At 37.9% G+C, this 17,512-nt stretch overlaps 1 protein-coding gene and 1 pseudogene across 1 annotated transcript in view; one reads left to right on the forward strand and one right to left on the reverse strand.

Moving 5' to 3' along the window:
• SH3RF1 (SH3 domain containing ring finger 1) overlaps window positions 1-17,512 on the forward strand; it is a 182,034-nt gene that overhangs the window by 17,787 nt on the left and 146,735 nt on the right. The window lies entirely within an intron of this gene.
• Window positions 214-16,595, reverse strand: LOC121027427 (60S ribosomal protein L31-like; annotated as a pseudogene).

The following is a 17,512-nucleotide window of genomic DNA, read 5'->3' on the forward strand; positions in this document are numbered from 1 at the left end:
ATGTAATAAAGGCCTCTTTTTTTTTTTTTAGTTTTTTTTTTTTAACGTTTATTTATTTTTGAGACAGAGAGAGACAGAACATGAACGGTGGATGGGCAGAGAGAGAGGGAGACACAGAATCGGAAACAGGCTCCAGGCTCTGAGCCATCAGCCCAGAGCCCGACGCGGGGCTCGAACTCACGGACCGTGAGATCGTGACCTGAGCCGAAGTCAGACGCTTAACCGACTGAGCCACCCAGGCGCCCCTAAAGGCCTCTGTTTTGATGCAGATTATCTATATACAAGTAATTCCTGTGGGATAGGTAATCCTGTGGATGATTGGAAGCACAGGTAATGATGTGGTTTGCAATAGCACCTCCACATTCTAATTCCCATAAGAGGCAACATGCACATTCAAAATAAAATTAAAATTTCGAGAATGAAGTGGAAAGGGAAAAAAGAAAAACGGGCAGTTAGAAGAATAAATTAGCCCCAAGGGACTCTTTCCAATTCCTGAATTATAAGCCAGCCAGCTATGATACGAAACATGACAAGAACTGCAGGCTCTTTAGTTCAGATACCTGCAAGGCTGATTTTCTGTGATTGTTAATGTATTAAATATTTAACTAAAATGCATGGAAATACCTCCAGTTATTATTACTTCTCTCAGGAGACTAAGCTACGTGATACCTACAAATAAGGAACAGTAGGTCCACCTAACATTTCATTATAGATGAAAGAGAATGGCTTATCTTGGGGAACAGCACGTCAGGAAGGCTTGGTAACTTTAGAAATGTGTCACGCTGTGGTTTTTAGGTATGCAATGAATGAACAGCTTTGTGTGGAAGGGGTAAGAATGCTATGTGAATACTTATTATGTAAATTTGTGTGTGTTGCTGGGTTTATGTAAGTTTCTTCTTTGTGATCCCAGATTTCTTTATTTCCTGGACTGAGTGGCAAGTTTATTTTTCACATTTACCTGATATGTAAATTTGTCAGCCCCCACTGGTGGCTTTTTTCTCCTTCTAGTTTGGTGGTGTCAGGTCAGTATCTGGGCATCATTAGCAATTAGCTAGTGTCTTGTTTGTCTAAGTACAGCCATGGTGTAAGCCACCCAGCCCTTCTGAAACTGGGTTTTTTTGGACCTGTTTAGGATTTATTTAACGTGACCAGTTTAGGATTTATTTAACATGCCTCATGTTTAGTGATATATGTTGAAATTAAGAATGTATGAAACTAGAGATTGTGTTCAGTGCATGCATGTATCAGTCATTCAGTACACATTTCTTCTCTGTGTCTGAAATGAAGGGTCACCGTTTCTTGGCACTCTTACCAGACATACTGGGATATTAAGCTAAAGAATAGAATAGGTGGGTTAAAGATAGAGGCCAAAATTGATTTATGGTTTGACACTTAATATCAATTTTCCTAGTCAGTTGAGTGTCATCTGACAAGTTTGCAGCCATGTACTGGATGATACAGTCTGCACAGGTGGGGAGTAATTAGATCACAACTATGTATGTTTAGCTTTAGGATGAAAATAGTAGCAATTTTAGTTTGACAGCAAAATCACTTTTAAATGGTCATGAAATCATTGTAAGAGCTGATTATATGGAATAATGTATGTCTGATTCAAGAAAATAAATTCTTCACTGTCTGACCTTTTTTTTTTTATAAAAATTTTTTTCAACGTTTTTTATTTATTTTTGGGACAGAGAGAGACAGAGCATGAACGGGGGAGGGGCAGAGAGAGAGGGAGACACAGAATCGGAAACAGGTTCCAGGCTCCTAGCCATCAGCCCAGAGCCTGACGCGGGGCTCGAACTCACGGACCGCGAGATCGTGACCTGGCTGAAGTCGGACGCTTAACCGACTGCACCACCCGGGCGCCCCATTCACTGTCTGACCTTGAGGGAAAATATGTAGCAAGATGTTTTGTGATCTTGAGTAAACTAATGAATTTGAGTCAGCTACTATTTTAGTGAGTGTTCTGTTTGTCGCATCTAGGTTAGCGATGAATGAATTCATTCTTTTGTCAAATAACTTGCTTTGCATTGATATCATTGTTTGAAAAAGTAAGCTATAATGAATTTCATAAGCTGGAAAATGCAACATGCCTTAAAATGTGAAAATGCTGGGCTTCCTTTTATATACTGAAACATTGGTTAATTGCCTTTATTTTCCACATCTGATCAAGTTCTTGAGTCTCTGGACAGCATACCAGAGTCCTTAGTTCCGTAGATATGCAATTTATCATTTACAGTCTTCAATTGATAAATATACTTATTTGGCACAAACACATAGGATCAAAGGTAATCTGAACAGTATACAGGTTTGATTAATGAATACACCAGACTTTTCCTTAAGGATTGAAAAAAGAATGGTATCACAAACAGTTTTGTTAATAAAATAAATAGGGGTTAAGGATTGGAACTGTTTCTAGTAGACTGTGCAGCCCTAAATCATTCAAAAGTAATGAAGCAGTTTTCTGAAACAGATTGTGTTTCCTTACGAAGGAAGCCACCTTTGTTCCATGTCACTGATGCATTCTTTATAGGTGAGGTCACTCTGCATTGCTGATATCTTTTTCCTTTCACAAAAGGGAGATGTGGACCGCTCCCAGTGCATTCCATTTCTCACAGTCCATAAAATAAGGCTTAAATGTACCTGTCCATTAAAAGCTTTTGAAGGACAAAAGCCAACCTCACAGGCTTTGTGAACCATGAATTGACAATAAAAGACAGTATGCTTCTGTTTTTCAAATAGCCTGTTTAAGGACAAAAGAACTATTCACTCCTACATGACTTTCATGTAGTTATAATAAAAGATAGGAGGATGGTCATCTTGTTTTGTGCATAATTTTAAGGCTGTTCGACTGAGATTATCTGAAACAATAGTTTTCATTTATTCAAACTAATAGTCACTGAGAGGAATGTATAGTATAAAATACACAAACGTCTTTATGTCTGTTTCTTTAGATAGAATTAAATTTAAGAAGCAGCTCCTCAACCCCCACAAAACCTAACAGGTTAAAGCACTTACAGAGTATCAGATTAAGCTATTGAAGCTAACTATTGAAATGGTCTCCTAACTAATCTTCCTCTTCCACCTGTGTCTCCTAGAGATGTGTGGGGTGATGTGTGTGATGTGTGATGTGTGATGTGACACACTCTTGCTCAAACTTATATAATGGTCCATTAGATTGAAACAGTATAACCGAGCCATATCTTTTCCTCCACTTTATCTTTTAAGCTTATGCATTTTACTTCAGCCATACAAGTTTTCTTGTTCTTCATCAAACCACTCAGACCTGGGGCCATTTGTATCTGCTTTTTGTGAAGCCTGGAAGGAAGGTCTGCTTTTACCCAGAGTTCAACATGGCTGGCTTCTTTATTTCAGTTTGATTTCTTCTCAAGTGTCCCTTCCTTGGGAGGGTCTTCTCTGACCACCATATCCAATCTTCTAGTCTGATAGGTTTATTTTTCCTTGTAGCGCTTATGCCACTTATGTCCATTTAAAATTAAAAATTTGTTTGCTTTGTTCCCTCCCCCCACTGCCCAGTAGACAGGAAGCTCTATGAGGGACAGGACTTTCTCTAAATTTATCCCTGTCAGTATACCCAGCAGCCAAAACACTGCCTGGTACAAAGTAGGCCCTCAGTAAGAATTTGTTTAATTAACAAATCAGTGAATCAGTTACTTGATATATCTTGGTCTTAACTCTGCAAACCTCATGTTGAAAAAATATGGCAAATGGGAAAATGTCAATTGTTCAGATGTTTAAGTTGGAACTAAAAATTTTTATAGATGAGTATATTAAAGTATCATATTTGCATATTTGTTTGGTTTTACGAATATAAATGTAGAATGATTTAAAAAATAATCTTGCTATAAGTAGTTTTTTTTCCCAATGCAAGAGATGAGCAACATGATTTCAAATTATAGCGGCATCTCTGTTTTTTGCTTTTGGAAATGAATACACACCCTTTATAACTGATGGTGTCAGTGTGCTTGAGTACTCATATTTTTAAAGGTACCCAGAACACCAGGTAATGAGAGCATGGAAAGGAGCCCTGTCTTTTTCATATATTTCTGCAAACTCCTATACTTAACATATTCTTTGGAAGAGAAGTGACATTGTTTTCTGTACCTAAAACTGTTTAAGGAGTGGGTGGAAACACCTATTAATCTTGGCTGTGTCGTGACTTGAGAATATTTCCTCATAGGATGTAGTGTAGATTCAAATTAGCCTTCAGATATCGTTTTTTTTTCCATTGCAAAATAATACTACCGAATTGTGGGTGATTCTGTTGAATGTCCTGAGCCTGTTGGTTAATATCAGAAATGGATTTTTTCTAATCTAATCATTGCTACATACATTACATGTAAAATTCACTTATAAGGGTCTCTGTGTAGCCACATAGAAACATGTCACAGTCACATGTTTCACCAATTACTATCCTTAAACCTGCATGTGTTTTAGCTTACTGACAAGGAGTCAGCTTGCTGTAAATTTGTTTTTCCCATTGTTAGCCTGTGTTCATCCAGTAAGGGAATGGATCTTCGTATTTTTTTCGCCAACAGGTAATTCTGTGTTTTATCATGTGTTGGTACTCAGTCTGCTTTCCATGTAGAATTAGAGGACGTTTCCTCCATCCATTAATGATTCTGGGGCCATTCTACAAGGTCACTGTAAATAGGCCCATTCTCCAGGCTCTGGCTCCCAACTTCAGTCTTGCCTTACATTAACCAGGCTGTATGAGCTGTTAATTGTGTTAATTGCTGTCCCCTGGATCAGGTACACACCCCTAATGTTGCTGTGGATTATCCACTGTTCATTCAGTCAGTAAATATTTACTTGGGAGAAGATCCTGAGCTAGTTTGACCACCTCTTCTGTATGCACTGCAGTCTGTCCAAACTATCAAAGTTTTTTTTTTTTTTTTTTGGCCCTTCACTTTTTTGTTTGTCTCTTTTTATCCCTCCCAGTTACCTGCTCCCAGCCCCATCTCCAGTTTCAGTGTCTGAGTCTTTGTGTTATAGTCCTTATCCTTTTCCCAGTGAGCACATCATATGTCTTAGTGTCCTTTTAAAAATCCCTTAACTGCATTTGACTTCTGGTAGAAAAAGCAGTGCAGAATAAAGCACATGGTAAAAAGTGGCATTAATAGTATATTTCTCAATTTTTCTGCAAAATGGAACTTTATCTCTTTGTACCTTCCCATTTTAGATGAAGACCTATGAGATTATTTCAGTTTTTCTACAGCAGTCTTGCAGGATTGATGTATTTACCATCTATTTTATAGATGAAAAAATTTGAATTGGCCTTTAGTTTCTGAGTAAAATAATTGCTAGTTAAGTGACTTACATTTGTCTATCAGACCTAGTTAACATAAGTTTGTGTCTGTCTTAAAATAAAAGTTGAAAAATTAAATTTGTTCCTTGATAATTTGATTTGTAGGAAGTGGGGAACAAAGGATTCCAAACAGAGCCTTTAAAATCAGTTCTAATTAATTGCATGTGCAGATGCATCAGCTAAGATTGGGAGGCAATTAGTCTAATTATGTTTAAAATACAGTTGCATGCTTAAATAGATAATCACACCCTCAGGCCTGCCTGTCTTTTTCTACTTTCTCCTTTAGGCACGTAGTGAATTTTTTGGCCATTAAGCATGACCTCAGCAGTGTCTATGGAGCAGAACAGAGTGACAGAATGCAGATGAGCAGGATCACACATTCTCCCGGCTCACAATTTGATACTTCGGTGATAATACCTACACACACCTAGATAGAAAGATTAAAATATACTAGGGAAAATTTATGTTTTGCTCCCCCCCCACCACTTCCAAATCTTATTTTTTGCAAAGCTGAGTTCTCTTCATGAAATCTTTTTTTCATACCCCAATTTGGAGTAAACTATGGTTGAGTCCTATTCTGAATGTTATGAAATAATTTGAGTTTCAGAGTAAAACTTGAATAAGTAGCACCTTGCCTACCAGCATACCATTTGCATGACTCAGTTATAGGCAAGGTGGAGGGGCCAGGAAAAGTGTCATGTGGGGAAGTAGTTTCATCCCATCAAGGTCTTCAACTGCTGCAGTTTACGGTGGATGTGACACCTTTGACAAACTATTTTTCTTTTCAACTTAAGCAATTGGTATTTGTACAGGTGAATGAACAGAGGTGTTTTTCTTGCCTTTCATTAAAAACTAATGTGACCATTTTTCTCTTCAGTAGATTCACTTTTATTGGAAGAATCTATTGAAGGTGGTCTTGTATAAATACTCCCCTATTGCCCTTCCTTTGGTTTCTGGTAGCATTAAAAATGATTTATAAATTACATTTTCATTTTATAGGATATCCTGCAGTTACAAGACTACAGTCTTTATTACCAACCTACCACAGTGATTTTGCTTTTTCTTTCAGCTGCTTTTGCTGTATTTCTGGCCATATTATTTGTAGCAGAAACTGAGGTTTACTATCATTGCTATATTTATAACTGGATTATGTGGTTTTCTCCATGTAGGCACAAACAGGATCTTGAGGGTAGATAGCTTAGTGATGTTAGGCCAGTTGAGAGTTTGCTTTCTGGACTGTTTTCGCTAATCTTGGTGTGAGAACATAGCCTACTTAATCTGTGACTATCAAAATATAATGGATTTAGGTGAATGAAGACAAATTTAGATGGAGATTTGAAACACAGACATCTGAATATGTAGATTATTGGTTAATATGGCTTGTGCTCTAACTTGAGTACACACCATCACCAGGGCCTTCTGTTCACACTTCATACATAGACACAGGCCTAAACCTAAGTAGATTTGGTCAGAGGTGACTGTGCCATTTTACTTCGTGTTTTGAGATTACCCTGTGAAAATTGGTAGTTAAAGCTGTGTTGAGAAGTTTATTCTTCCTTTAGTCTTTGATACAAACTACTCTTCTTACTATGGTAAACATAAGCAAATTGTTTTAAAATTTACACCAGTGTAGGAATTTGGTTTACAATACAGCAAAAGATAAATGTATTATTTTAGCAACTATTTGATGCTAGTTATGCTATCATTATGATGGCATATCTGCTTACACAATATGGGTATGTTTACTGTAGTATATTTACCTCTGTGTGTTGTGATTTATCTAAGTATGTAACCCATGTTTTTTGCATAACCTTTACTAAAAACTGGATGACTCACGTTTTTTGGTTTGTTATAGTTTCAGTATCCCTCTTCATGCTGAGTGTTATATACCACCCTCTTTGTTCTTATTAATAAGATGTTAAATGATAGTACAATTTAAGGATATTAGAGGGATTAGGAGAGTATAACAACAGAACTGAAAACCATTGATTAAGTTTGGAAAAGCATAGTGCTACAGGGTTGTCATTGTGTCTTGGTTAAATTTGTGCAACTCAGAAAAAATCATTGTTCTGTCCTGTATATTATTTTATTAGATATCCTTCGTGTACAAATCAGTTTATCTTAAATATTTCCACATGCATTTTGGGTAGTTAGGGCACTGTATTTTATGTCTTTCTCCTTCAAGTGATGCTGGTTATAGTGAGATGAATTTAAATTTATTAACTTATGGTCTAGGAAAATTTAGATTGATTGACATTCTGGCATTAGCAGTATAGTATATTCTTGAGTCCACAAAAAAGATGTATTGTGAAACTCTAGAATTGGGTAGAAAGAGATCATCTGTCTAGTGGCTTAAAAAAAAACAAAACAAAACTGGGAAGAGCTTTTACAAAAGCAGCAGGAAGTACTTACTGAATCAGCACTGGTCCATTGTGTGGAGGGGTTTGCAGATTTCTAATTAAGCCACTGAATACTTACAGTCCTCAATTCACATGGAAAAATTTTAAAATGGTGGTGAGGCGCGTGTACGTTCCCGTGTTCGTGTAGGGGAGCTGCTTGTAATGACTTGATAGTGAAAATTAGAAAAAAAAAAAAAAAAAACAATGTATGTGGAAACAGCAAGAAAAATTGAAATAGAATGTCTTTAAAAAAAAAAAAAAAGTAGAACAACAACCAAAAAGTCATTCCATGTAATTTTGAGATCAGACAAAGGGATGGCCAGAGCATAATGGGAGCATGTAGAAGCCTGTTGCTAAATCAGAAATGAACAGGAATGCAGTTCAAAACCTCATTTACTACTCTTTAGTCTGTTGCCCTAGAGACAGACTTAACATATTGACTTTGGCAACTCCAGGGTAGCCTGCCATGTCTGCAGTTATTTAAGTGAAAATCTGAATTTCTGACTTAAAAATATAAGTTTACTGTAGTCAGTGCAACCAATTACATTTGTGGTTGGGTGGGAATTTCCAGAAGGTTCTAAATCATCTTATGGAGAATAGTGAAATAAATGGATCAAATAAACAATTCTGATTCTAAAAAGTTCAGATAGGAAAACACAGTAAGTGAAAGCAAGACTTACTGAAAACCCAGTGTAAGAGCTGTTGAGACTGATTTAAATTTCAGGCATCATCTCACTTAGTAGCATGAATGAGGTAACTGGAGAACATAGATAACAAAATTAATAGTCAGGGGAGTGCTTAAAATATTGTTTAAAGATTAAAATGAGAGAGTTAGCCTGGAATGATCAAGATCCCATCCAGTTCCAATTTTAAGCGATTCCTTAGAGCAAGTGAGCTTTTCACCTTTCTCTTAACCATTTCTGCTATGTCTTACTTTCTGGCATTATTGTTATTCTGTAGTTGCAGTGAAAATGACATTTCAAAGATTTTCCTTGAAAAACACTAATCCAACTAAGGATTGTTTAAAAAGTGTCAAATGAAAAAAAAATCATGGAGTTGGGAGAAGAGGCTTGAAGACTGGACAGCTATAATGGAAATGAATTACCTTCCCTGCAGTGCTATTTTTCTAGACCACCTGCATCAGAAACACCAGGGTGCTTATTTAAAATGCAGATTCCTAGTCCCAGCCTAGACCACTGATTTTCATTTCCTGGTGCTGAGATGCAGGAATCTGTATTTTGAATAAGTTCTTGTGCACACTTAATGTTTGATGGAAAATACTTCCAAAATCAAATGCAAATCTTAGCTATTAAGCCACACAGATTTAATGTTTCAAATCTCTTTCCTCTGAGTATAATTTTAGAAATGGTATTTCATCCTACAGATACTGCTTAATAGAAAAAGATTACATAGATGCTAGAATTTGGGCCACTGTGTAAGTGAGGTGCCTGTGTGGGGAGAAAAGTTTTCATGGCAAGCAGTTTTATGTTTGTGGTTAAATCACACATCAGATTAATGATTGAAATGGTTTTAGGAGTATTTCCCCTTTGGGGAGTGGCAGAATCATTTAGCACTATAATTTTTACTCTTCTGTTAAAAAAAAAAGTATTCTGGGGTACCTGGGTGTCTTAGTCAGTTGAGCCTTTGACTCTTGAGTTTCACTCAGGTCATGATCTCAGGGTTTGTGGGATCAGGGCCCATGTTGGGCTCTGTGTGGAGCCTGCTTGGGATTCTCTCTCTGCTCCTCCCCTGCTCTCTCTCTCTCTCAAAATCAATGAATAAACTTAAGGAAAAAAGTATTCTAATTGAAATAGAAAAATATTTGATTAAGAATCAAATCTCTTGGGGCACCTGGGTGGCTCAGTCGGTTGGGCATCTGACTTTGGCTCGGGTCATGATCTCGTGATTTGTGAGTTCGAGCCCATGTCAGGCTCTGTGGTGACAGCTCGGAGCCTGGAGCCTGCTTCAGATTCTGTGTCTCCCTCTCTCTGTTCTTCCCGCACTCACGCTCTGTCTCTGTCTCTGTCTCTCTCAAAAATAAATAAAGCCTAAAAAAAAAATTAAAAAAAAAGAATCAAATCTCTCATTTCCTACCGAAGAATCCAATTTATAATTTTTTTGGCATTTAAGCATTATTGTTCATAAACTTTATCTCTTATTTTTTAAAAACAGATTTTTTTTAAGTTTATTTATTTTGAGAAGAGAGAAGGAATCCCATGCAGGCTCCACACTGTCAGTGTGGAACCCGATATGGGGCTGGAACCCATGAACCCAACCATGAGATCATGACCTGAGCCCAAGTTAGACTCTTAACCCACTGAACGATCTAGGCAGCCCTAAAAACATTTTTTGATACTATGCTTTCTGTTGTTTAACTACAGAGAGTAGACTTAGGGTCTTGAACCATAAGGGCCAGAGAAGCCCACATTGACTTTAGTAGGGGTCAGAGGGCCTTGTAGGAGGGAACTAGCTCCTGTATCCCAAGAAGTGCGGTAATGTATTCAATAACTACACTACCTGGTCAGGTTGCCCGAATGACATTTCAGCAGGATGACAGTCTGGGTTTTTGACTTTTCCTTTTAGGAAGATAGCCACATTTTCCTTTGGGCATTTTTGGAGCAGCTGAACTTGGAAGACATGCTGGTTTTCTCAGGTCTACCCAGGGGGAGCTCAGGTGTGCCCATGTTGGCGGTGAGCCTGTGCCAAAGCACATCTCACATGGTCACATGCATTCCAACCCTTCTCTACCCCTAAGGCCATTACTTTAGTTGGGTAATTTAAAATACAGACAGAACCCTCACAAAATCAGGTCAACAGTTCTATATAGAATTGGGGGTGAAGTTCAGCTGTTTATTTGCTGAAGGGTGAATTTGTTGAAGAAAATATATTCAAGTTCCTTCTAAATGGTATCTAACATGTATTTCCTTATGTTAATTTGAATGTTTAAAGTTGGTCTATTTCATAGACTTGAGCTATGGCATTGATTTAAATTTTTTAGCCTCTACTAAACCTTTAAAGAGAAGGCTTCACTCTTTTTAAGAAGACCTCCCTGCAATGAGAAGGATGCTTGGATAAAGTTCAATTAGGTCTTGTAAGCACATGATCATTGTACTGAATGAGGGCCTGTTGTATAAGCCCAGTAAGTTGAGTAATGAATAAAGCAGGGTAGTGTCCTGAGTTGAACACAATTTCTTATGCTTTCTTAAGTGGAATTGAGTTTATTATAAAACACCTTGAGAAGTTTTAATTGACTTTGAAAAAGTTGCTTGTCTTAGGATTCCACTCTTAGGTATTTCAGTGTCTACTTTGAGTTTGTGCTTTATAAATCTTACCACAGACCTTAATGATTTTTAAAGAAAAGTTTTTATTGATAGGTTTTGTGTTATAATTTGCAATTAATTAATGGGAGTTATTCTGAGTACTTTCCTCAAATAATGTACTCATTTCATTCATATAGGAATGTTTGATAATGAGGTGGACATTGTTAAAGCTTGAATGGTTAAAAGTTTTAAAACTTAGACTTTTAATTTATTTGAAAGTCTTTGAACAGTTATTTAATAAACATGCATATATACACATTGATTAAGGTGCAATGACTAGTTCCAAGGTTGATCCTTACAGATGTCTGTTTTGTTTTCTGAATAACACTTGTGACTCAGAGCTCACACTTCATTAACCTCTCATTATTTCCCTCTATGCTTGACTTCTTGAATGTCAGCTTTTTTCTGCATGCTGCTTGTGCACTCGGCCTGCATTATATCCTTCATGGTTTGACAGAGATATGTGATGGTAACAAAAATATCCCCTTTATACAAAGTAAGTAGTTTTAAAACCTTTCTTATTGGTGCAGTCTTGGCTAAAACAGCGACCCACATATGACTGTCAAAAGGCCAAAATTCCATGTAGAAAAGGGAGGTAAGAAAGAAAAAAGATCAGTGAAGCATTACTTAAGTAAGCCAAATGTATCTAATATATTCTAGTATAAGAATTGACCAAGGCCAGTGGCTGAGCAGTTAAACTGTCTTGTGAGAATGCATGAAAGACCCATATGGTATCTTGAAACCAGAAAAGTGGAAGGGAGGAAAAGAAAGACAGACCTAGCTTGGAAATTATTTGTCAATTTTTGTGCCTGAAATAGTTAAATAATCTAGAAATCAAATAGGAAGATAAGTATGGAGAAACTTAAATGCTGCCTTGGAAGTGATGGGAGGCAGAACTAAATGTGAGGCAGGCAGGAGTAGAAGGAAGATGGTGTGATAAAAGAGTTCTTTACAGCAATCTATTGCCACAGCCAAAGCATTTTCAGAATGGAAGTGAATATTCCCTGTTAGAAATCAGCCCATCGACCCAATCAAAGGAGGGATGTGGAGACTTGGAGCACCATGAGGGGAGACTTTAATCAATGTTCTTGCAAGAGGGGGTGTCTGATGGACAGGTACACTCAGGGCAGTTATAGCAGACAGTTTATCTCCTAGCAATGCAAGTCCCTCCCCCAGTTCCTCATTGGGTGAGTACTACAGAGGTTGCAGCCTTAGCTGGATGTTGCCTATGCCCATGTAAAGGAAGAAGTAGTCTGATTAGAACAAATGTACATACCTTGAGATGATACTGAGACTTTCATTCCCTTCTCCCTTTGTTCTTTGGCCATGCTCATTACAAAGCCCTTGAAAATAAGCCTGAGAAATGCCTAGGGGGAAGAAGAACCAGAAAGTGAAGTGCCTAAGGGTTTGGGACTCCATGGTGGGGGGAGTTTGTACATATTTCCAGTAGGTTGTAAACCTATTGTTAATTAGACAGCATAGCTTTTATTTGGTATTTCTGAAAATGAATCCTCTTCCTTGCTTCTCACATTCCCTAAACCAACAAGCCTAAAAGAATTTTTATTTAGCAGTTAGATGATGGGAGGAATGAACCCTGGCAGCATAGTTGGCTGAGTTGTGCCAGAATAAAGGAGGCAGTGGCTTGTTTCTTGTGAAAGGAACACAGAACTGATTCTTGAACTTTCTGTGGATCTTGAGAAGGTCATTTTACCCTGATAGACAACAGTCCATAATTCTCAGCCTCTTCTCCCTCACAGGTGTCTATAGGACAGATCTGTAAGAATGTACTGTATGTTTGCAACCGAGGAGTCCCATAGATCCATGGTATTGGTAAAATGGGAAGGCAGCAGAGAATCTATGGGAGTTTAATATTCTGTCTCTTTCCCAATGGCAAAGATGGCTTCTGGGCTGCACCATTTGGTCAGGGCCAGAGTGCCCCACAACCTTCCATACCAGAACACCTGCCAGGTTCCTTTCCCCCTGATGTGATGGGTTCTGTCTCTGCGGGTTGGATTTGGGCTGCTGTCCCAATTCTGGACAAGTTTGGAGACAACACTCTAGTCTCAACTTTTTTTTTTCTTTTCTTTTTTGAGTTTCAGTCTCAGTATTTTCATTCCTCACCATTCACATTGTAGAAACAATTGTAGTATTTGAGCGTTTTTCTAGAGGCATCCTGGAATGGCAGCCAAGTGCTTGTAAAGTTTGTGTCATCCTTTTGGCTTATCTTCCTGTTCTGATATTCAGTCTTTTGTCAGACTGTTGTTTTAGCTTCCCATCTTCTAGTTCCTGGAAGGGGAAGTTTCTGCTACTTCCTCATTTATTCCCCATGACCTTTGACATCTGTGTAGAGTATCCAGAAATCTCTGACCTTTTTCTATTTTCTTTCTTCTGAGTTTATGAACATTCTGTGTGTACATGAAAACAAATTTTTTTTTTTTTCTGGAAAGAGGATCCATATACTTTTCTCAGATTTTCCTAGGGCTCTGTAACTCTAAAATGTTAAGAACCACAGATGTCTAATAAGCTTATTTCTAATTTCCTGATTAAGACTATAGGGTATTCTCTCTCTGCAGTCTTATTACTAATTCACCTTCACTATTTTGTGTCCTCTTGCTGACCTTTTGGGTCTCAGGGCACTCTTTCTTAAGTTTTTAAAAATCTGTAACTTGCCACAACCAAGCTTGGATTTCATCAGTCTACATGTGACTTAGCTGGATGTATCATTCCCTTCCATTAGCCACTTTCACAGCCTTATAATTCATATCTGCATTTAAAAATATGTAAAACTCTACATACACATTTTCTTATAGCAGCCCCAGACAAGGTTAATTTTCAGTAGAGTAGGATGTTTTTTTCAATATGTAATTGTGGTTCTTCTCTAACTTTAAGAAAGTCTTCCTTTGCTTCCTTCACCAAAATGTCTACTAAAGACTTTAGAATCTCGTAGTTGTAGTATGCTAGTCGTTGATATGGACAGCCATCTTATGGACAGCTACAACCATTTCCCCTCTTGAAGTCAGTTTTAATTATCTCCTGAGTAAATAAAAAAGCGCCTGATGAAAATTGTCTTTGGTGATTGTGCTCTTTAAAAATGTTTCTTGATTCTAAGCATGATCCTCTTCCTAATCAAGTCACCTTTACCGTGTGTCTAGGAAAATTCCAAGTTGATTTTCCACATCACATCACTCCTTTTCTATCTGCTTTTTCCATCCCTAGCTACGTGACGTCAGGTACTGGTTCATTAGTAGACATTACTGTGCATGTCACACGGCCAGTTGGCACTACATTTTTGGCTCCTTCTGATGAATATCTTTCTAGTTGGCTGGCAACTTAAATCTCTTCATTGAGAAGAGTGTGTGTGTGTGTGTGTGTGTGTGTGTGTGTGTGTGTGTCTATTTGTCTTTGTTTAAATGTGTATTACTGGCAGAGGATGGGGCAGAAGCAAAAGTTGGGCTGATTAAATATAATCATCTTTCCTCTATTTTCCTTACTTCATCATTTTGTAGCAAGGGGATTATGGGTTTTATTATTCAGTTTTTATGCCTGTCAGTCAATTATTTGGGTCTGACCAATTATTTGGTTAGCTTTTGGGTCTGTGTATTTAGCATTTTATTATTAGAGTAATAAGAAACAATATATGCATTTACATATCCATTTCTCATAAAGACTTGTGACCATAGTGATGAGTTAGCTTGCCTGAGAATATCTAGGGTAAATAGTGGGTACTTACAGTATGCTAAACAATGTTCTGGGCCCTTTTTTAATTCTTACATCAACACTATAAGGTAGTTGCCATTATTATCTCCATTTTACAGATGAGGTAATAGACACAGAAAGGTTAAGTAACTTGTTTAAGGTCACATATCTAAAAGTAAGTGTATTATTTAGAATAGGTTAAGCCTTAGTGTAATAATAGACAACCCTTAAATTTGAGAGGTTCAACACAGTAAAGACTTATTTTTCACTCATGATAAATGGCCAGTGTGGGGTCCCGGGGGCTCTCCTCATTATAGTTACTCAGAGATCCAGCCTGACAACGGCTCCATCTAAACTCCTTCTTCTAGGAAAGGAATGGTGAGGCAAGCTCTGGCTCTTCAAGTTACCTGAAGTGACACATTTTACTTCTGCTCACATTTCATTGTTCAAACAAAGTCACTAGGCCATGGCTCCATTTAAAGGAGGTAGGGAAGTGTGGTCCTGCCATGTGCCCAGAGGAAGAAGAGAACTGGAGTGTTTGTGAACAGCCCTAACAATGATCACAGTGGTGGAGCCGGGACTGGAAACCAGGCAGTCAGGCTACAGAGGCTGTTACATTATTATAGCACAGTGGCCATAACTGAGACATATATTGTCCGGAACAGTTTTGTCACTTAGGCTGAAGAGGAAGTAGCATTGAAAGAAATTAAGTAAAATTTCCCTGTAATATGCTCATTATTATATGATTTACAGTTATTAACAGGACATGCTAGTATATGAGATGCAATATAGCATAATAGGTGAGAACACGAATTCTGAGTTAGGCTGCTTGGATTGCAATGCCAGCTCTGTCACAGATACCTGTGTGACCTTTGGTAGGTTACTAGGTTAACCTCTCTGTTTAATTGCCTCATATTTAAATGGGAAAAATAGTAGCACCCATCATACAGAGTTATTGTATCAATGAAAGGGATTTTTAAAATTGTGCCTGTGGTGCTGTTAGAATAAGAAGTATGGAATACATAATAAATGTTGAAAAGATGCTACCTACACTTTTTTGTTATGAATTTTGTCATGCTACAGAATAAATGACATCTCTAAAAACTTAACTGTAAACAAAATAGTTTGATGACTAGGTTCATCTGTAAGGATACCACTGTGTTAATGTAAGCCAGATTATCATAGTGTTTCGCTACTGTTTAATATTTATATGTTTTCATTTATATTTATTAAGAATTAGAGCAGTGTTGTACTGAGTCTTATTTCCACAGTAGGATTATAGGTGGAATCCTATTTTAAGAATATCAACATAAAAGAACTTGTTGACTTAATTATTAAAAATATCTGTGCCCAGCAAACTTAATACATGAAAATGTAGGTATAGAAAACTTAAATTAGAGGTGGTTTTGTGTGTATGTGAATGTGTGTGTGGCGGTTTTATTTGAAACTCAGTGGTTGGTTCTCATCCACATTAACGGTCTGTAGACTTTGAATGTGGTGACAGGCATGTAGATAATCAATGTATAGAGTTTATTTGGTGACTCTTCATCTTCATTATATTTCCTGGACAGCTGCACTTGGATATGGCATGAGATCTTACTTCCTCCTTTGGCCCAGACAGCTTTGCTGAGCCTGGTGTCAAAGTGTACATATGGAGTTCCTTTTTCCTTCATGGCAGATTTCTGAATCTCTTTGAAGGCCCGAGTGGCATGATTCCTGAAACACATTCCTTGGATGTGCTTGTGAGTGTTGACGGTGTGTTCTCTGGTCACTGCTTCCTTGACGGAAGGATGGCTTATCTTCTTATCACCCTTCCTTGCAAGAGCCATTCTGCCAGGCCCAGGTTGGAAAGCTGGCTTTTGTTTTTAAAGCTCTAGAACAGTGGTTGTCAGTGGGGGCAAGGGAGTGATTTTGCTCCCTAGAGGACATTTGGCAATATCTGGAGACATTAGTCATATCGGACTGGCAAAGGCATTACTACTGGTATCTGCTGAGTCGAGGCCAGAGATACTGATAAACATCCTACAATACACAGGACAGCCACCCTTTCCAACCAAGAATTATCAGGCCCAAATGTCAATAGTGGCAAGGTTGAGAAACGCTGACCTGGAAACAAATCAATTTACCATGGATTGCCTTAAATAGAAAGAATCCTTAGAGTGCAGGTAGATTCCTCTTGTGCTAAGTACCATTGAATGCTCAAGTGACCTATTGGAAGTGTAAGGCTATTTCCAAACACTGCCAAGCAGTTCATTCTAAAAAGGTGTGCTGTGAGGTATAGCAATGTCTATTAAATAAGAAGTCTAGTCTTAGAAATGTGTTAATTAATCCCTATGAAAGCAGCTATTAAGACGTCTCTATTTTGATGTAGTAAATGTTCTTCACCAAAACTGATATTCTTTAACCACCATGGCAGTATATTTGAAGAGTTTTATGTTAATGTGCTTCTTGGGAGAACTGGAAGATTGTGGTACTTAGACTGAGATCATATTCTAGATCAGGGTTTCCCAGCCTTGAACCATGGACATTTGGGGCTAGATAATCCTTTTTTGTGGGGTTTGTTTTGTGCATTGTAGGATATTTAGTAGCATCCCTGAAATCCATCCACTAGATGCCAGTAGCATACTCCTCCCAATCCCCTCCATCTGACCAGTGGGGACAATAAACAGTTTGGAATTGCCAAATGTTCCCTGGTGGGGGAGTGGACCGGGATGCGCCTACTGAAGAATCTCTGTTCTAGAGTAATTGGGACGAGGACACTGCTT

This window comes from Herpailurus yagouaroundi, unplaced genomic scaffold (genome assembly GCF_014898765.1).
Source record: "Herpailurus yagouaroundi ecotype Mexico unplaced genomic scaffold, PumYag 28, whole genome shotgun sequence".
NCBI classification, from domain to species: Eukaryota; Metazoa; Chordata; class Mammalia; order Carnivora; family Felidae; genus Herpailurus; species Herpailurus yagouaroundi.